Source organism: Salvelinus alpinus, chromosome 26, assembly GCF_045679555.1.
Source record: "Salvelinus alpinus chromosome 26, SLU_Salpinus.1, whole genome shotgun sequence".
NCBI lineage: Eukaryota > Metazoa > Chordata > Actinopteri > Salmoniformes > Salmonidae > Salvelinus > Salvelinus alpinus.
In genome coordinates this window covers 41332574-41359603 of record NC_092111.1, presented here as the reverse complement: position 1 = coordinate 41359603, position 27030 = coordinate 41332574, and the positions used below count along the sequence as shown (strand labels likewise).

The following is a 27030-nucleotide window of genomic DNA, read 5'->3' as shown; positions in this document are numbered from 1 at the left end:
AGGGGAGGTATTATCTTTAGGGGAGGTATTATCTCTAGGGGAGGTATTATCTCTAGGGGAGGTATTATCTCTAGGGGAGGTAATATCTCTAGGGGAGGTATTATCTCTAGGGGAGGTATTATCTATAGGGGAGGTATTATCTCTAGGGGAGGTATTATCTCTAGGGGAGGTATTATCTCTAGGGGAGTATCTCTAGGGGAGGTATTATCTCTAGGGGAGGTATTATCTTTAGGGGAGGTATTATCTTTAGGGGAGGTATTATCTCTAGGGGAGGTATTATCTTTAGGGGAGGTATTATCTCTAGTGGAGGTATTATCTCTAGTGGAGGTATTATCTCTAGTGGAGGTATTATCTCTAGGGGAGGTATTATCTTTAGGGGAGGTATTATCTCTAGTGGAGGTATTATCTCTAGTGGAGGTATTATCTCTAGGGGAGGTATTATCTCTAGGGGAGGTATTATCTCTAGTGGAGGTGTTATCTCTAGGGGAGGTGTTATCTCTAGGGGAGGTGTTATCTCTAGGGGAGGTATTATCTCTAGTGGAGGTATTACTCTAGAGGAGGTATTATCTTTAGGGGAGGTATTATCTCTAGGGGAGGTATTATCTTTAGGGGAGGTATTATCTCTAGTGGAGGTATTATCTCTAGGGGAGGTATTATCTCTAGGGGAGGTATTATCTCTAGGGGAGGTATTATCTCTAGGGGAGGTATTATCTCTAGGGGAGGTATTATCTCTAGGGGAGGTATTATCTCTAGGGGAGGTATTACTCTAGAGGAGGTATTATCTTTCGGGGAGGTATTATCTCTAGTGGAGATATTGTCTGACTTCTTGAAATGGAGACATACTGTATTTGGGCCTGTAGTTATTTAGGGTTTTAGCTGTTTTCTGTAGAATCAGGAAGTTGATCAGTGACATCAGATTCTCAGAAACAGTACGTCTCTGTTTTTTATTCTCCACTCAACTGTGTGCATTTATATTTGTGTGCTCTGCATGAGTGTGTGTGTGTGTGTCTAGGCCTCTGTGTGTTTCTCATGTGCGTTCTGCAGAAGTGTGTGAGTGTGTGTGTGTGTGAGTGTGTGTGTGTGTGTGTGTGTGTGTGTGTGAGTGTGTGTGTGTGTTTGTGTGTGAGCTCTCTGGTCAGTGTCATGCCTTGACGGAGCGAGAGAGAGGAAGCTGTTGGTCAGGACTCTCTGTATCTTCCGATGGACATAGTTTCACGTTGACCGTTCTAACGAAGACACTAACTACGGCTAATTGGAGTCGAGTACGCTGGGACTGTCACCAAACATTGACTGTGAGATAACATGACAGAGTAGCTATCTGAACCTCTGCCATGGAGAACAAAGTTAACCAAGTTCTTCAGAAGGATTTCTATTGGGTTATGGAAGAGTATTATATACAGTATTAAAGAGCCTGATTGCTGATGTATTCTATCTGTAAAGAACGGCTTGTGAGAAGAGTCTTGGGGAAAGTAACCCCATTTAATTCCAGCCAGTCTTACTACCTCACCTAATTGGTTACGTCTGATATAACTTCCCATCTGTCTGTCTCTGTTGCTCTCTCTGTCTCTGTCTCTGTGTGTGTCTCTCTCTCTGTGTGTATCTCTCTGTCTCTGTCTCTGTGTGTGTCTCTCTCTCTGTGTCTCTCTCTCTCTGTCTCTGTTGCTCTCTCTGTCTCTGTTGCTCTCTCTGTCTCTGTGTCTCTCTCTCTGTCTCTGTTGCTCTCTCTGTCTCTGTCTCTGTTGCTCTCTCTGTCTCTGTCTCTGTGTGTGTCTCTGTCTCTGTGTGTGTCTCTCTGTCTCTCTCTCTGTCTCTGTGTGTGTGTGTCTCTCTCTGTCTCTGTCTCTCTCTCTATCTAATGGAATGTCTCTGTCTCTCCCTCTATCTCTCTCTCTGTCTCTGTGTGTGTCTCTCTATCTAATGGAATGTCCATCCTCCCCAATACTGACCCCTCTAAGCCCCCCCCCACACACACACACACACACAAAAGATCATACGCACTCAAATTTACACACTCGTTCCCAGGACTCACTTGTCAATCTCAATGTGACTACAAAGATTTTACTGAAGGATAGAAAATCTTTTTTTTCTTCATTTTGTTTTTCCAGTCCAGACGTTTAGCTTTCTAATCTGTGGACTCGAACGTTCTAAAACAACAACAAACATAAACAACAACAAACATAAACAACAACAACTTTATGTGTAACTAGGATTAGTAAGACTCAGATCCAAATAAGAAAAACTGAAATATCACATTTATATAAGTATTCAGACCCTTTACTCAGTACTGTGTTGAAGTACCTTTGGCAGCGATTACAGCATTGAGTCTTCTTGGGTATGATGCTACAAGCTTGGCACACCTGTATTTGGGGTGTTTCTCCTATTCTTCTCTGCAGATCCTCTCAATCTCTGTCAGGTTGGATGGGGAGCGTTGCTGCACAGCTATTTTCAGGTCTCTTCAGAGATGTTCGATCAGGTTGAACTCCGGGCTCTGACTGGGCCACTCAAGGACAATCAGAGACTTGACCCGAAGCCACTCCTGCATTGGCTTGGCTGTGTGCTTAGGGTTGTTGTCCTGTTGGAAGGTGAACCTTCACCCTAGTCTGAGGTCCTGAGCGTTCTGGAGCAGGTTTTCATCAAGGTTCTCTCTGTTCTTTGCTCCGTTCATCTTTGTCTCGATCCTGACTAGTCTCCCAGTCCCTGCCGCTGAAAGACATCCCCACAGCATGATGCTGCCACCACCATGCTTCACCGTAATGATGATATTGGCCAGGAATTGAGCGGGGCTTGTTTTCCTCAAGATGAGACGCTTGGCATTTCGGCCAAAAAAGTTCAATCTTGGTTTCAACAGACCAGATAATCTTGTTTCTCATGGTCTGAGAGTCCTTTATTTGCCGTTTTGGAAAACGACAAGTGGGCTGTCATGTGCATTTTACTGAGGAGTGGCTTCCGTCTGGCCACTCTACCATAAAGGTCTAATTTGGTGCTGCAGAGATGGTTGACCTTCTGGAAGGTTCTCCCATCTCCACAGAGGAACTCTGTAGCTCTGTCAGTGTGACCATCGGGTTCTTGGTCACCTCCCTGATTGGCCGGCCAGCTCTAGGATGAGTCTTGGCGGTTCCAAACTTCTTCAATTTTAGAATGATGGATCTGTGCATTGACACAATCCTGTCTCGGTGCTCTACGGACAATTCCTTTGACCTCATGGCTTGGTTTTTGCTCTGACATGTACTGTCAACTGTGGGACCTTTATATAGACAGGTGTGTGCCTTTCCAAATCATGTCCAATCAAATCAAATGTATTTATATAGCCCTTCGTACATCAGCTGATATCTCAAAGTGCTGTACAGAAACCCAGCCTAAAACCCCAAACAGCAAGCAATGCAGGTGTAGAAGCACGGTGGCTAGGAAAAACTCCCTAGAAAGGCCGGAACCTAGGAAGAAACCTAGAGAGGAACCAGGCTCTGAGGGGTGGCCAGTCCTCTTCTGGCTGTGCCGGGTGGAGATTATAACAGAACATGGCCAAGATGTTCAAATGTTCATAAATGACCAGCATGGTCAAATAATAATAATCACAGTAGTTGTCGAGGGTGCAGCAAATCAGCAGGAGTAAATTTAATAGTTATGTGTTATGAATACTTATGTAAATGTATTAAAAACATTTAATACATTAGCAACAATTTTGAAAAAACTGTTTTTGCTTTGTCATTATATGGGCTATTGTGTGTAGATTGATGAGAAAAAAAACAAATATAATAATTTTAAAATAAGGCTGTAACGTAACAAAATGTCAAGGGGGTCTGAATATTTTTCTGATTATTGATTCTTGTTGTATTTTATTTCTCTTGTATTATATATATATATATTATATATGTCTTTTCACGGTTAAGTCTACACCTGTTGTATTCAGCCCATGTGACAAATTAAACATGTATCTGATTAGAGTTTCAATGAATCTCACGTCGCAAAATATTCCACATTCTACTCAATAAGCCAATAAAAGCTATCAGGGATATTAAAGACAGAAGTGTGGATGATACCATTTCTAATATACAGTATGTCATATGAATGAATTAAAGACAGAAGTGTGGATGATACCATTTCTAATATACAGTATGTCATATGAATGAATTAAAGACAGAAGTGTGGATGATACCATTTCTAATATACAGTATGTCATATGAATGAATTAAAGACAGAAGTGTGGATGATACCATTTCTAATATACAGTATGTCATATGAATGAATTAAAGACAGAAGTGTGGATGATACCATTTCTAATATACAGTATGTCATATTCAGGTTGGTTGTCACATAGCTGTTTACTGTCGATACTGTAGTAAAAACCAACATAACAAAGCCATCACCTACAGAGAGATGAACCTGGAGAAGAATCCCCAAAGCAAGCTGGTCCTGGGACTCTGTTCACAAACACAAACACACCCCACAGAGCCCCAGGACAGAAACACAATCAGACCCAACCAAATCATGAGAAAACAAAAAGTGAATTACTTGGAAAGAATTGACCAAAAAAACAGAGCATGCTATTAGAATGTTATTTGGCCCTAAACAGAGACACAGTGACAGAATACCTGACCACTGTGACTGACCCAAAATTAAGGAAAGCTTTGATCATGTACAGACTCGGTGAGCATAGTCTTGCTATTGAGAAAGGCCACCGTAGGCAGACCTGAGAGGAGACAGGCTATGTGCCACACTGCCCACAAAATGAGGTGGAAACTGAGCTGCACTTCCTAACCTCCTGCCAAATGTATGACCATATTAGAGATACATATTTCCCTCAGATTACACAGACCCCCAAAGAATTTGAAAACAAACCCGATTTTGATAAACTCCCCAATCTACTGAGTGAAATACCACAGTGTGTCCTCACAGCAGCAAGATTTGTGACCTGTTGCCACAAGAAAAGGTCAACCAGTGAAGAACAAACACCATTGTAAATACAACCCATATTTATGCTTATTTATTTTCCCTTGTGTACTTTAACCATTTGTACATCGTTACAACACTGTATATAGACATAATATGACATTTGAAATGTCACTTTTCATTTGAAACTCTTGTCAGTGTAATGTTTATTGTAAAAGTGTTATTGTTTCACTTTTATTTCTTATCTATTTTACTTGCTTTGGCAATGTAAACATGTGTTTCTCATGCCAATAAAGCCCCTTGAATTAAATTGAGGGACCAAGAGAGAGAGAGAGTGGGGAGGGGGGGAGAGAAAGAGAGAGAGACGGAGATACAAAGAGACAGACAGAGAGAGTGAGAGCATGAGATGGACAGATGCAGAAAGAGGGGGGAATGTTGAGAAAGACAAAGGCTGAGAGGCCTAGTAATACTATATCAACCAACCCTCTCTGGACAATCTCTCTCTCTCTCTCCCTCCATCTCTCTCTCTCTCCCTCCCTCCCTCCATCTCTCTCCCTCCATCTCTCTCTCCCTCCCTCCATCTCTCTCTCTCTGCCTCCCTCCCTCCATGCCTTACTTCTGCCTCATCAAACATAACAGTTATGACACATAGCTAAGCATAATGAGGTACTGTATCTTAAACAGACAGTAGACTCCTATCTGTAATTATACAGTATATTGTACTACTGACTGTAAGCGCATATCTGCAGAGGATGGTAATTTCATATTACAAGGTGCTTGTACATAATCACTTGTAGCGAAACTGAATTTAAGTTTGTGATATCAGGATGGTTCGTACGAGGCTCATATTATGTGTCCGTCGCCATTTTGTAACATAAATCAAATCAAATCACGTTTTATTGGTCACATGTTATTGCGAGTGTAGCGAAATGCTTGTGCTTCTAGTTCTGAATTTGACTGTATGGGGGGGCGGAAATAATTGGATGACATGTGTGGTTGTAGAGAGGAAACATTGACAAAGAAAAGGCTTAGGGAGATACTGTAGACAGACTGACAAACTGACTGACTGACTGACTGACTGACTGAAATATGGAAAAGAGAGAGAGAATGACAGACAAACGGAAAAGAAACAGAGAGAGAGAATGACAGAAAGACAGGGAAAAGAAAGGAGAGGGATTTAAAAAGAGAAAGAAAGAAACAAAGAGGGATGGATGGAGAGATAAAGACAGGCATGTTTATATGGGAGGAACAAGAGATAAAGAGAGGGATGGATGGAGAGAGAGGGAGAGATGGAGGAAGAGAGGGATGGATGGAGAGAGAGGGAGAGATGGACAGAGGAAGAGAGGGATGGATGGAGAGAGAGGGAGAGATGGAGACAGGAAGAGAGGGATGGATGGAGAGAGGGAGAGATGGACAGAGGAAGAGAGGGATGGATGGAGAGAGAGGGAGAGATGGACAGAGGAAGAGAGGGATGGATGGAGAGAGAGGGAGAGATGGAGAGAGGAAGAGAGGGATGGATGGAGAGAGGGGAGAGATGGAGACAGGAAGAGAGGGATGGATGGAGAGAGGGAGAGATGGACAGAGGAAGAGAGGGATGGATGGAGAGAGAGGGAGAGATGGACAGAGGAAGAGAGGGATGGATGGAGAGAGAGGGAGAGATGGAGAGAGGAAGAGAGGGATGGATGGAGAGAGAGGGAGAGATGGAGACAGGAAGAGAGGGATGGATGGAGAGAGTGGGAGAGATGGAGACAGGAAGAGAGGGATGGATGGAGAGAGTGGGAGAGATGGAGACAGGAAGAGAGGGATGGATGGAGAGAGGGAGAGATGGAGAGAGGAAGAGAGGGATGGATGGAGAGAGAGGGAGAGCTAAAGAGAGGAAGAGAGGGATGGATGGAGAGAGAGGGAGAGCTAAAGAGAGGAAGAGAGGGATGGATGGAGAGAGAGGGAGAGATAAAGAGAGGAAGAGAGGGATGGATGGAGAGAGTGGGAGAGATGGAGACAGGAAGAGAGGGATGGATGGAGAGAGGGAGAGATGGAGAGAGGAAGAGAGGGATGGATGGAGAGAGAGGGAGAGCTAAAGAGAGGAAGAGAGGGATGGATGGAGAGAGAGGGAGAGCTAAAGAGAGGAAGAGAGGGATGGATGGAGAGAGAGGGAGAGATAAAGAGAGGAAGAGAGGGATGGATGGAGAGAGAGGGAGAGATGGAGACAGGAAGAGAGGGATGGATGGAGAGAGAGGGAGAGATGGAGACAGGAAGAGAGGGATGGATGGAGAGAGTGGGAGAGATGGAGACAGGAAGAGAGGGATGGATGGAGAGAGGGGGAGATGGAGAGAGGAAGAGAGGGATGGATGGAGAGAGAGGGAGAGCTAAAGAGAGGAAGAGAGGGATGGATAGAGAGAGAGGGAGAGATAAAGAGAGGAAGAGAGGGATGGATGGAGAGAGAGGGAGAGATAAAGAGAGGAAGAGAGGGATGGATGGAGAGAGAGGGAGAGATAAAGAGAGGAAGAGAGGGATGGATGGAGAGAGAGGGAGAGATGGAGACAGGAAGAGAGGGATGGATGGAGAGAGAGGGAGAGATGGAGACAGGAAGAGAGGGATGGATGGAGAGAGTGGGAGAGATGGAGACAGGAAGAGAGGGATGGATGGAGAGAGGGAGAGATGGAGAGAGGAAGAGAGGGATGGATGGAGAGAGAGGGAGAGCTAAAGAGAGGAAGAGAGGGATGGATAGAGAGAGAGGGAGAGATAAAGAGAGGAAGAGAGGGATGGATGGAGAGAGAGGGAGAGATAAAGACAGGCATGTTTCTATGGGAGGAACGGGAGATATTTGGGCTGAGAGAATCTTGCAACATGGCCGGCAGCCAATCAGTGGGCTCGGTTAAAATGTTGAAAGGGAGTGTCCTAGCAACAGCGGAGTAAATACCAGAGCAGCCATCATCCAATCATCCAAAGAGCACACAATACATTATTAACATACGTTTGCCACGTACAGTATGGCAGTCCTTTCTGTGTGCTGTGAGGGTTATCGTAAACATCATTGTGTGTATAGCTGCATGACACAAACGGATAGAGCTTACTCTTCTACATTTGCACACACTGTACATAGATTTTTCTATTGTGTTATTGACCGTACGTTTGTTCATGTGTAACTCTGTGTTGTTGTTTGTGTCGCACTGCTTTGCTTTATCTTGGCCAGGTCGCAGTTGTAAATGAGAACTTGTTCTCAACTGGCCTACCTGGTTAAATAAAGGTGAAATAACTAGCCTACCTGGTTAAATAAAGGTGAAATAACTAGCCTACCTGGTTAAATAAAGGTGAAATAACTGGCCTACCTGGTTAAATAAAGGTGAAATAACTGGCCTACCTGGTTAAATAAAGGTGAAATAACTAGCCTACCTGGTTAAATAAAGGTGAAATAACTAGCCTACCTGGTTAAACAAAGGTGAAATAACTGGCCTACCTGGTTAAATAAAGGTGAAATAACTAGCCTACCTGGTTAAATAAAGGTGAAATAACTAGCCTACCTGGTTAAATAAAGGTGAAATAACTGGCCTACCTGGTTAAGTAAAGGTGAAATAACTAGCCTACCTGGTTAAATAAAGGTGAAATAACTGGCCTACCTGGTTAAATAAAGGTGAAATAACTGGCCTACCTGGTTAAATAAAGGTGAAATAACTAGCCTACCTGGTTAAATAAAGGTGAAATCACTAGTCTACCTGGTTAAATAAAGGTGAAATAACTAGCCTACCTGGTTAAAAAAAGGTGAAATAACTAGCCTACCTGGTTAAATAAAGGGTTAGGGTTATATATATAAATACCTGGTTAAATAAACGGTTAGGGTTATATATATAATATATAAATACCTGGTTAAATAAAGGGTTAGGGTTATATATATAATATATAAATACCTGGTTAAATAAAGGGTTAGGGTTATATATATATAATATAAATACCTGGTTAAATAAAGGGTTAGGGTTATATATATAATATATAAATACCTGGTTAAATAAAGGGTTAGAGTTATATATATAATATATAAATACCTGGTTAAATAAAGGGTTAGGGTTATATATATAATATATAAATACCTGGTTAAATAAAGGGTTAGGGTTATATATATAATATATAAATACCTGGTTAAATAAAGGGTTAGAGTTATATATAATATATAAATACCTGGTTAAATAAAGGGTTAGGGTTATATATATAAATACCTGGTTTAATAAAGGGTTAGGGTTATATATATAATATTTAAATACCTAGTTAAATAAAGGGTTAGGGTTATATATATAATATACAAATACCTGGTTAAATAAAGGGTTATATATATAATATATAAATGCCTGGTTTAATAAAGGGTTAGGGTTATATATATAATATATAAATACCTGTTTAAATTAAGGGTTAGAGTTATATATATATATAATATATAAATACCTGGTTAAATAAAGGGTTAGGGTTATATATAATATATAAATACCTGGTTAAATAAAGGGTTAGGGTTATATATATAATATATAAATACCTGGTTATATAAAGGGTTAGGGTTATATATATAATATATAAATACCTGGTTAAATAAAGGGTTAGGGTTATATATATAAATACCTGGTTAAATAAAGGGTTAGGGTTATATATATAAATACCTGGTTAAATAAAGGGTTAGGGTTATATATATAAATACCTGGTTAAATAAAGGTTTAGGGTTATATACAGTGGGGAGAACAAGTATTTGACCCACTGCCGATTTTGCAGGTTTTCCTACTTACAAAGCATGTAGAGGTCTGTCATTTTTATCATAGGTACACTTCAACTGTGAGAGACGGAATCTAAAACAAAAATCCAGAAAATCACATTGTATGATTTTTAAGTAATTAATTTGCATTTTATTGCATGACATAAGTATTTGATCACCTACCAACCAGTAAGAATTCCGGCTCTCACAGACCTGTTAGTTTTTCTTTAAGAAGCCCTCCTGTTCTCCACTCATTACCTGTATTAACTGCACCTGTTTGAACTCGTTACCTGTATAAAAGACACCTGTCCACACACTCAATCAAACAGACTCCAACCTCTCCACAATGGCCAAGACCAGAGAGCTGTGTAAGGACATCAGGGATAAATTGTAGACCTGTACAAGGCTGGGATGGGCTACAGGACAATAGCCAAGCAGCTTGGTGAGAAGGCAACAACTGTTGGCACAATTATTAGAAAATGGAAGAAGTTCAAGATGACGGTCAATCACCCTCGGTCTGGGGCTCCATGCAAGATCTCACCTCGTGGGGCATCAATGATCATGAGGAATGTGAGGGATCAGCCCAGAACTACACGGCAGGACCTGGTCAATGACCTGAAGAGAGCTGGGACCACAGTCTCAAAGAAAACCATTAGTAACACACTACGCCGTCATGGATTAAAATCCTGCAGCGCACGCAAGGTCCCCCTGCTCAAGCCAGCGCATGTCCAGGCCCGTCTGAAGTTTGCCAATGACCATCTGGATGATCCAGAGGAGGAATGGGAGAAGGTCATGTGGTCTGATGAGACAAAAATAGAGCTTTTTGCTCTAAACTCCACTCGCCGTGTTTGGAGGAATAGAAGGATGAGTACAACCCCAAGAACACCATCCCAACCGTGAAGCATGGAGGTGGAAACATCATTCTTTGGGGATGCTTTTCTGCAAAGGGGACAGGACGACTGCACCGTATTGAAGGGAGGATGGATGGGGCCATGTATCGCGAGATCTTGACCAACAACCTCCTTCCCTCAGTAAGAGCATTGAAGATGGGTCGTGGCTGGGTCTTCCAGCATGACAACGACCCGAAACACACAGCCAGGGCAACTAAGGAGTGGCTCCGTAAGAAGCATCTCAAGGTCCTGGAGTGGCCTAGCCAGTCTCCAGACCTGAACCCAATAGAAAATCTTTGGAGGGAGCCGAAAGTCCGTATTGCCCAGCGACAGCCCCGAAACCTGAAGGATCTGGAGAAGGTCTGTATGGAGGAGTGGGCCAAAATCCCTGCTGCAGTGTGTGCAAACCTGGTCAAGAACTACAGGAAACGTATGATCTCTGTAATTGCAAACTAAGGTTTCTGTACCAAATATTCAGTTCTGCTTTTCTGATGTATCAAATACTTATGTCATGCAATAAAATGCAAATTAATTAATTAAAAATCATACAATGTGATTTTCTGGATTTTTGTTTTAGATTCCTTCTCTCACAGTTGAAGTGTACCTATGATAAAAATTACAGACCTCTACATGCTTTGTAAGTAGGAAAACCTGCAAAATTGTCAGTGTATCAAATACTTGTTCTCCCCACTGTATATAGAAACAAACAGGAAATGCATAAACACTGTGTCTGTTCTGTTATATAACATCTATATTAGAAACTGGGTGGTTCGAGCCCTGAATGCTGATTGGCTGACAGCCATGGTATATCAGACCGTATACCACAGTTATGACAAAACATTTATTTTTACTGCTCTAATTACGTTGGTAGCCAGTTTATAATACTAATAAGGCACCTCAGGGGGGTATGTGGTATATGGCCAATATACCACGGCTAAGAGCTGTGTCCGGCACTCCGCGTTGCGTCGTGCTGAAGAACAGCCCTTAGCCGTGGTATATTGGCCATTTACCACACCCCCTCGGGCCTTATTTGCTTAATTATAGACATGACGATAGTCGCGTCTATATAGGCATTGGTTGAAGCTCAGTGTTAAATTCAAAAATCTCCCTACCAAAATATCTAAGCCAATAGGACACCAATCTCGATGAAAATTTGCAAATCAACTTGATTGGAGGTACACAACACAATCCCCGCCTCTCGTCATGAGCCGTCCGGCCGTTACCAAGAACCACATACCAGATTTTTAACAGGGTCGTTCGCATTAGGGTCGTCAGACAATTTTTTGGCTCAAAACTAGCTCAATATCTGGGTGTCGGAGAAGAACGAGACTACAGAACGAGACTACAGAACAAGACTACATAACGAGACTACAGAGTCCATAAAGTGACCATTAGACTTGCCAACTTTCGGACTGAATAAGTTTGTTTCATTTATCACTCTCACGTGCTAATTTTTGTCCATTAAGAACCAACAATGTTACCTTTTTGTAGCATTCTTGACAATGCTAACATCTTTTCAGCCAAATCTCAGAGTTCTAACGGTTGCTCGGCAACAACACAGCTGCTTGCGCCATGCTGCCAGTCATAAAAAGTGTACGCCAACAAACCTAGGCTACTGTACATAGCTAGCTACAGTATATGGTGGAATTCAAGCTGAGGTTTATCAATAAATGCAAACAGATATTTTGATTAGCTAGGTACCTAACTAGCGAACGTTACCTAGCTAACATTAGCTTGCTTTTGCAAAGTCCAGCAGCTAGCCTCTGTAGCTAGCAAACACCAGTCAGCTGAAAGCTAGCTCGCTAACGAACAGGCAAATAAAGGTAGTTAGCCAATGCTTATCTAGGTAGTTAGCTAGCTAGTTAGCTAATGTAACATTATACCAGTCAGATGAGGGCTAACATTGGTTAGGTAGCTAACCAACAAACAAGGAAAGCTAGCTAGCTATATTTTGCCAAGTAAGTCTTTCCAAGTAAGGCTTACTGATCTAGACACTTGCACGAGCACAAATATGCACAAATAAGATAGCAAATGTCCTTAGCTGCTACGATAGCCAGTTAACATTAACTAGCTAGTTAACATTAGCCAACATAAGACTGTAACGTTAGCTAATGTGTATGGTCAATTCATACACCACAATGTATCATACTTTCTTACACAAAACATAGCTAGTTTACCGGTAGTTACGTTAAGTTTCAAACCACCAAACTTTGGGAAAACTGCCCTCCCCTTAAGAAAAAACGATTGCAGTCAGAGTGCAGTATAACTGCAGTTCAAATTACTGCGTCCAAAATACCACAGTCGACGGCAGTTACTGCACTTTTACTGCCGTTTCAAGAACCGCATTATTTTTTTTTGTAAAGGCCACACCGCTCATGTCCGTTTGCGTTGCGCAGACCAAGCTACGTGAGACGACGTAGCCACATTTCAGACAGGAAAAACACTGTAACTACGTTGCATTTCCTCAACGTAGAACAACCAAAGACCACGACACAAACCATAGCCCAGAAAACAAAATTTGCTTTGTTAAGAAATGGTCAACTTGTTATGAATCGCATATAGCTATAGTCAATGGTTAAACCCCCAAACCCCCAAACACACATGTAAACAGAGCCTCTGTTCAGTGCCTTACGGAAAGCATCTCTGCTTCAAACATGTCGAATACATTCCAATTCCTGCCTTGTCGTTATTCTAATCCATGTTTGTGCTGACTAATTAACACTGTGTCAATTTACTTTTCAGGGTGTTCCCATCTACAAGTAAACAGTAGTCAGGGGGTGTGGGTACTGCACACTCGGGTAAACAGTAGTCAGGGGGTGTGGGTGCTGCACACGGGTAAACAGTAGTCAGGGGGGTGTGGGTACTGCACACAGGTTAACAGTAGTCAGGGGGGTGTGGGTACTGCACACAGGTAAACATTAGTCAGGGGGTGTGGGTACTGCACACAGGTTAACAGTAGTCAGGGGGTGTGGGTACTGCACACAGGTAAACAGTAGTCAGGGGGTGTGGGTGCTGCACACAGGTAAACAGTAGTCAGGGGGTGTGGGTACTGCACACTGGATAACAGTAGTCAGGGGGTGTGGGTACTGCACACGAGTAAACAGTAGTCAGGGGGGTGTGGGTACTGCACACGGGTTAACAGTAGTCAGGGGGGTGTGGGTACTGCACACTGGTAAACAGTAGTCAGGGGGGTGTGGGTACTGCACACGGGTTAACAGTAGTCAGGGGGGTGTGGGTACTGCACACGGGTTAACAGTAGTCAGGGGGTGTGGGTACTGCACACGGGTTAACAGTAGTCAGGGGGTGTGGGTACTGCACTCGGGTAAACAGTAGTCAGAATCAATGAGAGGGTTTGATTAATCTTGCCCGTGTATAGCATGTGTGTTTTGCACTACCTGAAAGACAGTTTCTATCTTAAGGCCATCAGACTGTTAAGCAGCCATCACTAGCACATTAGAGACTGCTGCCTATAGGCATAGACAAGACATCCCTGACCACTTTAAGGAATGGAACACTAGTCTCTTTAATAATGTTTACATAACCGGCATTACTCATCTCATGTGTGTCATGACGTTGGCCTGTGGGTAAGGTTTATGACCCCCCCATAAATACCTTTCTCCCTTCCCTCTCTCTTGACTCTACAGAGGGACTCTTGAATAGCCTTTGTTAAACAGAGAGTCTGGGAACATCAAACAAGTGGAGGGAAAGGAACCATATTTTGGTAATCCAACCAGTTGAACATAAGCGTTGGTACTTAATGAATATGATGTCAGTTCGGTTGTCATCTGAGACATTATGACTGATGATAGGACGACATAAACGGTACCGTGGAAAGTCTTCACATTATAGTTTTAAATGTTTGAATATGAAATTATTTGGGAGTGGATGAAATGTGATTTTAGCTTCTAACATGTGAGACTTGGGTTTTCATGAGTGAATTAGGCCTGACTCAGTGGCCCCGCCCACGTGAAGAGACATTGGTTATAAACTATGAAACACGCCCTCCTCTCCCTTCCTATATAAAGCCTTGACGATGATATAACTTCCTGTTCCGGGTACATTACGATGACGAGCCGATGTCAGAAGGGTTCAGACAATAACTACAGAACGAAGCCAACCTCAGCGTGAGCTTTGGTTGCGAATGGTATGAACTTTGAACTCTTATTCACTACAGAAGTGATACCTCCTAGCCGTTGAGTTAGCAACAGCAGCTGCAAACGTGGGCTAGGAAAGAACAGACAGAGTATCGCGTCTACCACACAACAACATTACTACAACGTATCCAATTTACCACCAGAGACATTCTTCAAAAGACAAAGGACTCTGTTGGGCAACACGGCCTTCCATCTACCACCAACCTACCGAAGCGCAGCTCAGAGTAAATATTTATTGCATTTTCCTTTTCCAAATGGGCGGTAATTTTGAATGCATAAGATTCTGTATTTACGATAGAGTAGCTGCCTACGGCCCGATAGAGACATCGCTTCTCCCTTTGTTCTTCAGTCGTCCCGCTCTTTCACTCAAACCCAGCCCCCTTTCCTTTGGGTAACCAGCTGTCATATCTGTTCCGTCCGCTAGGGACGTTTTCCTTTATGACGTCATTTGTAATCAAGGTATGATTATTTCTGTGTATATGTAATTCTGTGTGATTTAGTTAGGTATTTAGTAAATAAATAATTAAACCCAATTTTGTATTGCTGATTCACCTTGTTAGCCAGGGTTCGTGAAGATAACCATGAATCTAAAACTTTCAGATGAGACTGAATAAGGTGACGATTAATGTTGACTGCTATTGATGTAAAATATGACCAGGTCTTTAAGAGTTTATTCAGAAGATAACAGCCCTATAAACACTCTTTCGTGGTGCCCCGACTTTCCAGTTAATTACATTTACACGATTAGCTCAATCAGGTAATATTAATTACAGAGAAAGGATTTTATAGAATAACATGTCATATTACTTAATCCGGCATAGCCAAAGACACGACACACTGTATGTATATACCGTATTCTATACTATTCTACTGTATCTTAGTCCGTTCTGCTCTGACATCGCTCGTCCATATGTATATCGTCTTAATTCATTCCTACTTTGTGTGTATTGGGTATATGTTGTGAAACGGTTGAGATATTACTTGTTAGACATTACTGCACTGTCGGAGCTAGAAACACAAGCATTTCACTACACCCGCAATAACATTCGCTAATCACGTGTATGAGACCAATAACATTGTATTTTATTTTAATTTGATTGCATTCGATTTGGAACCGGGCTACGTCCCTGAAGTGAGCCAGGTGATCTGTCCGTCTGTGAAGTCGGCTCAAAACAAACATAATTAAGCATTTGTACGATTCATTTTGTATTTAATTTTTTATTTAACCTTTAATTAACTAGGCAAGTCAGTTAAGAACAAATTCTTATTTTACAACGACGGCCTACCCCGGCCAAACCCGGACGACACTGGGCCAAGTTGTGCTGAGTAATGAGTAGGATTCTGTGTTTTCACATACAAAAGTGATTGGTTTGGATAAAAAAATAAACGATTTATCTGCCTTTCGCCCGATGATGTGACGTTTTCAACAAATCAACTGTTTTAGACTATTGGATTTTAACCAAGCAAGAGAAACAAACAAACAAAATCATTTTTCAATGAATGTTTCACGACTGTCATTTGAATGATCTGTGGAAATCCGTGTTTTAAGAAGAGGGTTCGTAATGACTCGGTACCACCTGTGTATCTGAAGACCGTGGGGTTGGCCTCCCGGAGGGTATAGTTGGACAATTATTTAGTTTATAGTTTTGATAGCCTCCTACCGACACACACAGACACACACACACATACACTTATATTCATTTTATTTTTTTAGGTGGCTCTTTCAAAAGAGCCGTTCGGTTCGTGGAGTGTCAGGCAAACGTCAGTGGGTGTGGTGGTGTGTACTACCGCGTGTGTCTTTGTTAGAATGGAGGAGAGACCAGCTCTCAGACTCTCAAGGAAGAAAGAGATCGTTGCCCTCATCGGTGAGATGCAAGCCATCCCTTACAGTACTGCCTAGGGACACAGTGCTTTATGGCAGATCGTTGCCCTCATCGGTGAGATGCAAGCCATCCCTTACAGTACTGCCTAGGGACACAGTGCTTTATGGCAGATCGTTGCCCTCATCGGTGAGATGCAAGCCATCCCTTACAGTACTGCCTAGGGACACAGTGCTTTATGGCAGATCGTTGCCCTCATCGGTGAGATGCAAGCCGCCCCTTACAGTACTGCCTAGGGACACAGTGCTTTATGGCAGATCGTTGCCCTCATCGGTGAGATGCAAGCCGCCCCTTACAGTACTGCCTAGGGACACAGTGCTTTATGGCAGATTGTTGCCCTCATCGGTGAGATGCAGGCCGCCCCTTACAGTACTGCCTAGGGACACAGTGCTTTATGGCAGATCGTTGCCCTCATTGGTGAGATGCAAGCCGCCCCTTACAGTACTGCCTAGGGACACAGTGCTTTATGGCAGATTGTTGCCCTCATCGGTGAGATGCAAGCCGCCCCTTACAGTACTGCCTAGGGACACAGTGCTTTATGGCAGAGTGGCGGATTGTGGTAATGACTCTGTCACGGAGAAAAGCTGGTCCCCATGTGGAACGAACTTTGCCAATTCAAATGCGCGCAGTAAACACGGTACAACACTCTATCAATACTCTACATTTATGTTCTGTTCCACATCTATGAGGCTGTTGAGTTGACCATGTTACCGTCACACCGGCAGTCATGAGTGACGACTGCAGTAAAATTACACGTGACTGTTGAGTCACGGAAATCTCCTCTTATGCACGCTGGACATGCTTTGCTAGTACCCAACATGCTAATGACCATCAAGTCCTAATGTCGTGGTACTCAGGGGTCTATTGCCCCTCCATCAGGTCCTAATGGTCTGGTACTCAGGGTTCTATTGCCCCTCCATCAGCTCCTAATGGCCTGGTACTCAGGGCTCTATTGTCCCTCCATCAAGTCCTAATGGCCTGGTACTCAGGGCTCTATTGTCCCTCCATCAGGTCCTAATGACCTGGTACTCAGGGGTCTATTGTCCCTCCATCAGGTCCTAATGGCGTAGTACTCAGGACTCTATTGTCCCTCCATCGGGTTCTAATGGCCTTGTACTCATGTCTCTATTGTCCCTCCATCAGGTCCTAATGGCATGGTAGTAGGGGCTCTATTGTCCCTGACATCAGCTCCTACTGGCCTGGTACTCAGGGCTCTATTGTCCATCCATTAGGTCCCAATGGCCTGGTACTCAGGGGTCTATTGTCACTGACAACAGCTCCTAATGGCCTGATACTCAGGGCTCTATTGTCCCTCCATCAGGTCCTATTGGCCTGGTACTCAGGGATCTATTGTCCCTGACATCAGCTCCTAATGGCCTGGTACTCAGGGCTCTATTGTCCCTCCATCAGGTCCTATTGGCCTGGTACTCAGGGCTCTATTGTCCCTCCATCAGGTCCTAATGGCCTGGTACTCAGGGCTCTATTGTCCCTCCATCAGGTCCTAATGGCCTGGTACTCAGGGCTCTATTGTTCCTACATCAGGTCCTAATGACCTGGTACTCAGGGGTCTATTGTCCCTCCATCAGGTCCTAATGGCGTAGTACTCAGGACTCTATTGTCCCTCCATCGGGTCCTAATGACCTTGTACTCATGTCTCTATTGTCCCTCCATCAGGTCCTAATGGCATGGTAGTAGGGGCTCTATTGTCCCTGACATCAGCTCCTACTGGCCTGGTACTCAGGGCTCTATTGTCCCTCCATTAGGTCCCAATGGCCTGGTACTCAGGGCTCTATTGTCCCTGACAACAGCTCCTAATGGCCTGATACTCAGGGCTCTATTGTCCCCCCATCAGGTCCTAATGGCCTGGTACTTAGGGCTCTATTGTCCCTGACATCAGCTCCTAATGGCCTGGTACTCAGGGCTCTATTGTCCCTCCATCAGGTCCTATTGGCCTGGTACTCAGGGCTCTATTGTCCCTCCATCAGGTCCTAATGGCCTGGTACTCAGGGCTCTATTGTCCCTCCATCAGGTCCTAATGACCTGGTACTCAGGACTCTATTGTTCCTCCACCAGGTCCTAATGGCCTGGTACTCAGGTCTCTACTGTTCCTCCATCAGGTCCTAATGACCTGGTACTCAGGGCTCTATTGTCCCTCCATAAGGTCCTAATGGCCTTGTACTCAGGGCTCTATTGTTCCTCCATCAGGTCCTAATGGCCTGGTACTTAGAGCTCTATTGTCCCTCCATCAGGTCCTAATGGCTTGGTACTCAGGGCTCTATTGTCCCTCCATCAGGTCCTAATGGCCTGGTACTCAGGGCTATATTGTCCCTCCATCAGGTCCTAATGGCCTGGTACTCAGGCTCTATTGTTCCTCCATCAGGTCCTAATGGCCTGGTACTCAGGGGCCTATTGTTCCTCCATCAGGTCCTAATGGCCTGGTACTCAGGGCTCTATTGTCCCTCCATCAGGTCCTAATGGTCTGGTACTCAGGGCTCTATTGTCCCTCCATCAGGCCCTAATGGCCTGGTACTAAGGGCTCTATTGTCCCTCTAACCACTCTGACATCAATGCAAATACAATCTAAAATCACATCCAACACTAATCATCAAAACCGTATCCTGTTTTTAAAACTCCCCTCACTGTGATTTATCAGCTGGAAGAAAGTAGTTCAACAGCAGGTTGAAACTGAGTGTAAAACACGGTCGTTGTGGACGTTGTTTCAAAGACATGACAAAATGGACAGCACGTTGTAAGGTGATGAATCATTCAAAACCCCCATATTATTAAGAGAGCTTGTGCATACACACACATAGGCTTATGAGCCCAAGCCTGAGAAAAAAAATAACAGAATTAAAAGTATGATTGTGCCTCATACAATACATAGCCTACTACATATTACGCATCGGCAGAAAAACATTTAAAAAAAAATGAATTTAAGAGGTCTCTGGTACATAGTAGTTGGTCTAGCCTAAATTCAAGTCATGTCCTTTGAGTGTGGACTCTATCATTATTCATACTGGATGGACCGGTTACCTCATGCTCCTCTCCATCAGGTCTATCCATGAGTCTGGGAGAGAACGTATAGCCCAAGGCCATGCTGTTGGTTCATTGATTGTGCAAGGGGGCTTACAGGTAGCCTACAAATACAGTGAATTTCTATTTGATTTTGAATAGCCTAATAATAGTGATTTTTTCCCCCCCCCATAATTACTTGGGTGACACATTACCGTTAGCTATACAGAATATCTCACCACCATCTGTTTCCATCTCCTCACCTCTCTGTCCTTTATTCATTTCTCTAACAAACGGGCTGTCAACCCCCAAACATGTCACTATCAATGTTCCGAACAGATTTCAATTCCTTTGGAGAGCCCATGGCATACGGAGGACGGGGTAGCTGCAGGAACAGGGTTGGAGAGCCCATGGCATACGGAGGACGGGGTAGCTGCAGGAACAGGGTTGGAGAGCCCATGGCATACGGAGGACGGGGTAGCTGCAGGAACAGGGTTGGAGAGCCCATGGCATACGGAGGACGGGGTAGCTGCAGGAACAGGGTTGGAGAGCCCATGGCATACGGAGGACGGGGTAGCTGCAGGAACAGGGTTGGAGAGCCCATGGCATACGGAGGACGGGGTAGCTGCAGGAACAGGGTTGGAGAGCCCATGGCATACGGAGGACGGGGTAGCTGCAGGAACAGGGTTGGAGAGCCCATGGCATACGGAGGACGGGGTAGCTGCAGGAACAGGGTTGGAGAGCCCATGGCATACGGAGGACGGGGTAGCTGCAGGAACAGGGTTGGAGAGCCCATGGCATACGGAGGACGGGGTAGCTGCAGGAACAGGGTTGGAGAGCCCATGGCATACGGAGGACGGGGTAGCTGCAGGAACAGGGTTGGAGAGCCCATGGCATACGGAGGACGGGGTAGCTGCAGGAACAGGGTTGGAGAGCCCATGGCATACGGAGGACGGGGTAGCTGCAGGAACAGGGTTGGAGAGCCCATGGCATACGGAGGACGGGGTAGCTGCAGGAACAGGGTTGGAGAGCCCATGGCATACGGAGGACGGGGTAGCTGCAGGAACAGGGTTGGAGAGCCCATGGCATACGGAGGACGGGGTAGCTGCAGGAACAGGGTTGGAGAGCCCATGGCATACGGAGGACGGGGTAGCTGCAGGAACAGGGTTGGAGAGCCCATGGCATACGGAGGACGGGGTAGCTGCAGGAACAGGGTTGGAGAGCCCATGGCATACGGAGGACGGGGTAGCTGCAGGAACAGGGTTGGAGAGCCCATGGCATACGGAGGACGGGGTAGCTGCAGGAACAGGGTTGGAGAGCCCATGGCATACGGAGGACGGGGTAGCTGCAGGAACAGGGTTGGAGAGCCCATGGCATACGGAGGACGGGGTAGCTGCAGGAACAGGGTTGGAGAGCCCATGGCATACGGAGGACGGGGTAGCTGCAGGAACAGGGTTGGAGAGCCCATGGCATACGGAGGACGGGGTAGCTGCAGGAACAGGGTTGGAGAGCCCATGGCATACGGAGGACGGGGTAGCTGCAGGAACAGGGTTGGAGAGCCCATGGCATACGGAGGACGGGGTAGCTGCAGGAACAGGGTTGGAGAGCCCATGGCATACGGAGGACGGGGTAGCTGCAGGAACAGGGTTGGAGAGCCCATGGCATACGGAGGACGGGGTAGCTGCAGGAACAGGGTTGGAGAGCCCATGGCATACGGAGGACGGGGTAGCTGCAGGAACAGGGTTGGAGAGCCCATGGCATACGGAGGACGGGGTAGCTGCAGGAACAGGGTTGGAGAGCCCATGGCATACGGAGGACGGGGTAGCTGCAGGAACAGGGTTGGAGAGCCCATGGCATACGGAGGACGGGGTAGCTGCAGGAACAGGGTTGGAGAGCCCATGGCATACGGAGGACGGGGTAGCTGCAGGAACAGGGTTGGAGAGCGGAGTTTGGGCGGAATATGACCTGTAGCTCAGTGAGAGCATGCTCCTCAAACAGTGGTTGATGCTTGCAGGAAAAATAAGTGTTTTATAGCACAACTCCCGCTATAAAAACGATGTAGCCTACCAGGCGTCATTGAAAAACGTACCGGTGGGAAAGCGTGCGGCCTCCATTCGCTATTGGAGCGCATAAAGATCACGTGTCTTTTTTCCCCCGCCCCTGATCCTGCACATTTGATAACGGGGCCATTCTAAATCAAAACCAACGATACATATTAGTAAAGACAAGATTAATTGGAGTATAGATGGGTGGAAATGGGATCATTTGATGAGAGAACAGGGTGTGCAGCCTGAGGCAAGGAAGAGAGCGTAAGTTTTCTTTTCCCTCTCTACTTCCTCAAATCATCGATAGTCTATTGTCGCATCATGAAGCCCATATATGTTCTGATTTCTAAGACAATGTAAGATTTGTATCATTCACAACTAAAGTTGCCAAATAACTATACATCTAGTGAATGGGACCTGTAACAAATCATCACTGTTACGCTCAACATGGCCGCTTCATATCCGCACTCGCTCCGGAAATTTGGAAAAATATCCATTCTATTTTATTCAGCTAAGTTCAATTATATTCTTCTTACTATACAATCATGGTACGAGACTTATACGGATATATTGTATTTTAGCGACAATAACTAGCTGACAGAAGTCCATGACCGACACAGCCCTAGTTCTCCCACCTGTCTTCATATTTATACATCAGGACATGTGTGATCTTATACTGCAGTTGGACAGCATTACTTAGGACAATTGTAGCTGAGGTTTTGTATTCACAGGTTTAGAGCACCTATCCAATTTCAGATCTGTAAATATATCTATTATTTATCTTAAGAGTTTTGTACTTTTGTCTAATGACTTTGTATTTTGCAGGTGTTTCTCAGCACTTTGTCAATTCAAAAAATTGCTCTTGACGATTCACAGCGTTATGCAGACTTTTCTGTTCAAGCTGTTCATCGAGACCTCGGCTGTTCATCCAGACCTCGGCTGTTCATCCAGACCTCGGCTGTTCACCGAGAGCTCGGCTGTTCACCGAGACCTCGGCTGTTCACCGAGACCTCGGCTGTTCACCGAGACCTCGGCTGTTCCTCGAGACCTCGGCTGTTCCTCGAGACCTCGGCTGTTCACCGAGACCTCGGCTGTTCATCCAGACCTCAGCTGTTCATCGGGACCTCAGCTGTTCCTCGAGACCTCAGCTGTTCCTCGAGACCTCAGCTGTTCCTCGAGACCTCGGCTGTTCATCGGGACCTCGGCTGTTCATCGGGACCTCGGCTGTTCATCGGGACCTCGGCTGTTCACCGGGACCTCGGCTGTTCACCGAGACCTCGGCTGTTCACCGAGACCTCGGCTGTTCACCGGGACCTCGGCTGTTCACCGAGACCTCGGCTGTTCACCGGGACCTCGGCTGTTCACCGGGACCTCGGCTGTTCACCGAGACCTCGGCTGTTCATCGGGACCTCGGCTGTTCCTCGAGACCTCGGCTGTTCACCGAGACCTCGGCTGTTCATCGGGACCTCGGCTGTTCCTCGAGACCTCGGCTGTTCATCGAGACCTCAGCTGTTCCTCGAGACCTCAGCTGTTCCTCGAGACCATGAATAGTAGAATCAAGTGTGCTAGAACTGGTCTTGTACAGAAAAGCCTGCATAAAACCTGTAGCTTGTCAAGTGCAATTGCGGCCATCCCTGAATTCCGTTTACAAAGTTGACTATATCTGATGAATGTACATTTGGTTGTACGTTTTAGATTTAGTGATAACTCACCTTTTTTGTTTACAGGTAATGTAGTACTAGGACTTTCTACAGTAAACTTGAAGGTACATTTTCATGTACATAGTTAATGGGTTCGTGTGGATTATTTGTGTATTTTCCAGGAGCCTACAATTGTCATAGAGAGATCAACGATCATTTTATTTTAACTCTTCTAATTACGTTGGTAATTTTTACAATTATTATTATTAAATTATAGTTTATAATAGCAATAAAACACCTCAAGTATGAATTAGGCTGTTTGATAAGGTTTGAATCCTAAGAATCCTGCCTACACATAGTTTGAAGTACAATAGCAACATAGAAGGCATTGTGGTGCTGTAAAACCTTGGTAGAGCATGGGTGGAGTAGGCATTGTGGTGCTGTAAACCTTGGTAGGGCATGGGTGGAGTAGGCATTGTGGTGCTGTAAACCTTGGTAGAGCATGGGTGGAGTAGGCATTGTGGTGCTGTAAACCTTGGTAGGGCATGGGTGGAGTAGGCATTGTGGTGCTGTAAACCTTGGTAGGGCATGGGTGGAGTAGGCATTGTGGTGCTGTAAACCTTGGTAGAGCATGGGTGGAGTAGGCATTGTGGTGCTGTAAACCTTGGTAGAGCATGGGTGGAGTAGGCATTGTGGTGCTGTAAACCTTGGTAGAGCATGGGTGGAGTAGGCATTGTGGTGCTGTAAACCTTGGTAGAGCATGGATGGAATAGGCATTGTGGTGCTCATGTGAATTTCCTTTCTTTTTTCAGCTTCAGACCAATGCCTATTCTCACTTAAAACATATTTTTTGTTTTGAATAATACCATTATCAGATGCTTTTATCCAAAGTGACTTACTCATGCATGAATACATTTTACGTATGGGTGGTTCTGGGAATCGAACCCACCATCCTGGCGTTGCAAGCACTATGCTCTACCAACTGAGCTACAGGATGGTCGATGATGATCAATGTAATACTGAATTACAGAGATAATTACACATATAGGATGCCCTGCCTGCCTGCCTGCCTGCCTGCCTGCCTGCCTGTCTGCCTGTCTGCCTGCCTGCCTGCCTGTCTGTCTGTCTGTCTGTCTGTCTGTCTGTCTGTCTGAATCTATCTCTCCATCTCTCCATATATCCTTCCAAAATGCCCCATACATAACAGGGTTATTCTCTCCATTCATCCTTTCATTCATTTTTTCCTCCCTCTCTGTCTCTTCTCCCTAAACTACCCACAATGCACCCTTTCTGCATGCACTGCGATCTAAGACTATTGTTTTTTTGACAGTGTGTTTGTGTGTGTGTTTGCATAGCAGCAGGGCAGACAGTAAGTCGGGTTATCCACGGTAGAGGGGGAGGAAGGTAGATGGGAGACATGCAGAGAGAGTCAGCTGGTAGTGCAGACTGACCATGCTGAGGTGTGTGTGTCTGCAATGTACTGCAGTGAAAGGGGACAAGCCCTAGGTTGACTGACTTAAGAGATGCTACCACTACACTATCACATCCATAGGACAGCACAGCACTAGCACACACTTGAATCCCTGAGCCGGCATGCTGGGAAAGAATCTACGGTTCTACCCTTGAGCAAGGCAGTCAACCCCCCAAAAACAACTTCCCCGTGGACGTCGATTAAAGCAGCCCCCCGCACCTCTCTGGTTCAGAGGGGTTGGGTTAATTGTAATATACACATTTCAGTTGAATGCATTCAGTTGTACAATTGACTAGGTATCCCCCTTTCCCTTAAACAACCCCGGCATCCAACCTTGTAACCTCTCTTACCCTCTCTCTCTCTTGCTTTCTCTTTCTCCATCTAACCTTGTAACCTCTCTCTTTCTCTATCCATCCAACCTTGTACTCTCTCTCTCTCTCTCTCTCTCTCTCTCTCTCTCTCTCTCTCTCTCTCTCTCTCTCTCTCTCTCTCTCTCTCTCTCTCTCTCTCTCTCTCTCCAACCCAGTACTATTTTCTCTCTCTCCATTCCTCTTTAGCCCTCTATTCTCATCCTCCTGCTAAGCCTCCATTTCCTACAGAATTCTTCCTCTCATTCTCCATACCTCCACAACCCTACCCTGTCTCCCTTCCTCTTTCTCCAGAAAATCCGCCCCTCTGGATCAGCCACATGCAGCCAGAGCTTATTAACCTAATTTCTGGGCTGTAGCATCTTATCCAGCCTTACCCTCTCCTCTCCTCTCCTCTCCAGCCTTACCGTCATTCTCCCTCTCCTCTCCTTTCCTCTCCTCTCCAGCCTTACCCTCATTCTCTCTCTCTCTCCTGTGTAACGTCCTGCACTCTTCTCCCCCAGCTAAGCCCTCTCTTCCTGTAGCATCCTCTCCTTTATTCTCTTTCTCATAGCATCCACCTCCAGCCCTAGAGTATACCCTCTCCTCCCCAGCGTCTCTCTCTCTCCAGCCCTACAGTATACCCTCTCCTCCCCAGCGTCTCTCTCTCTCCAGCCCTACAGTATACCCTCTCCTCCCCAGCGTCTCTCTCTCTCCAGCCCTACAGTATACCCTCTCCTCCCCAGCGTCTCTCTCTCTCCAGCCCTACAGTATACCCTCTCCTCCCCAGCGTCTCTCTCTCTCCAGCCCTACAGTATACCCTCTCCTCCCCAGCGTCTCTCTCTCTCCAGCCCTACAGTATACCCTCTCCTCCCCAGCGTCTCTCTCTCTCCAGCCCTACAGTATACCCTCTCCTCCCCAGCGTCTCTCTCTCTCCAGCCCTACAGTATACCCTCTCCTCCCCAGCGTCTCTCTCTCTCCAGCCCTACAGTATACCCTCTCCTCCCCAGCGTCTCTCTCTCTCCAGCCCTACATTATACCCTCTCCTCCCCAGCGTCTCTCTCTCTCCATTCCTACAGTATACCCTCTCCTCCCCAGCGTCTCTCTCTCTCCAGCCCTACAGTATACCCTCTCCTCCCCAGCGTCTCTCTCTCTCCATCCCTACAGTATACCCTCTCCTCCCCAGCGTCTCTCTCTCTCCAGCCCTACAGTATACCCTCTCCTCCCCAGCGTCTCTCTCTCTCCAGCCCTACAGTATACCCTCTCCTCCCCAGCGTCTCTCTCTCTCCAGCCCTACAGTATACCCTCTCCTCCCCAGCGTCTCTCTCTCTCCAGCCCTACAGTATACCCTCTCCTCCCCAGCGTCTCTCTCTCTCCAGCCCTACAGTATACCCTCTCCTCCCCAGCGTCTCTCTCTCTCCAGCCCTACAGTATACCCTCTCCTCCCCAGCGTCTCTCTCTCTCTCCAGCCCTACAGTATACCCTCTCCTCCCCAGCGTCTCTCTCTCTCCAGCCCTAGAGTATACCCTCTCCTCCCCAGCGTCTCTCTCTCTCCAGCCCTACAGTATACCCTCTCCTCCCCAGCGTCTCTCTCTCTCCAGCCCTACAGTATACCCTCTCCTCCCCAGCGTCTCTCTCTCTCCAGCCCTACAGTATACCCTCTCCTCCCCAGCGTCTCTCTCTCTCCAGCCCTACAGTATACCCTCTCCTCCCCAGCGTCTCTCTCTCTCCAGCCCTACAGTATACCCTCTCCTCCCCAACGTCTCTCTCTCTCCAGCCCTACAGTATACCCTCTCCTCCCCAGCGTCTCTCTCTCTCCAGCCCTACAGTATACCCTCTCCTCCCCAGCGTCTCTCTCTCTCCAGCCCTACAGTATACCCTCTCCTCCCCAGCGTCTCTCTCTCTCCAGCCCTACAGTATACCCTCTCCTCCCCAGCGTCTCTCTCTCCAGCCAAGTCCTCTCGTGCTTGGC

At 45.7% G+C, this 27030-nt stretch overlaps 1 protein-coding gene across 2 annotated transcripts in view; it reads right to left on the bottom strand.

The window, feature by feature from the left end:
• fam49al (family with sequence similarity 49 member A, like) overlaps positions 1 to 27030 on the bottom strand; it is a 90200-nt gene that overhangs the window by 62497 nt on the left and 673 nt on the right. The window lies entirely within an intron of this gene.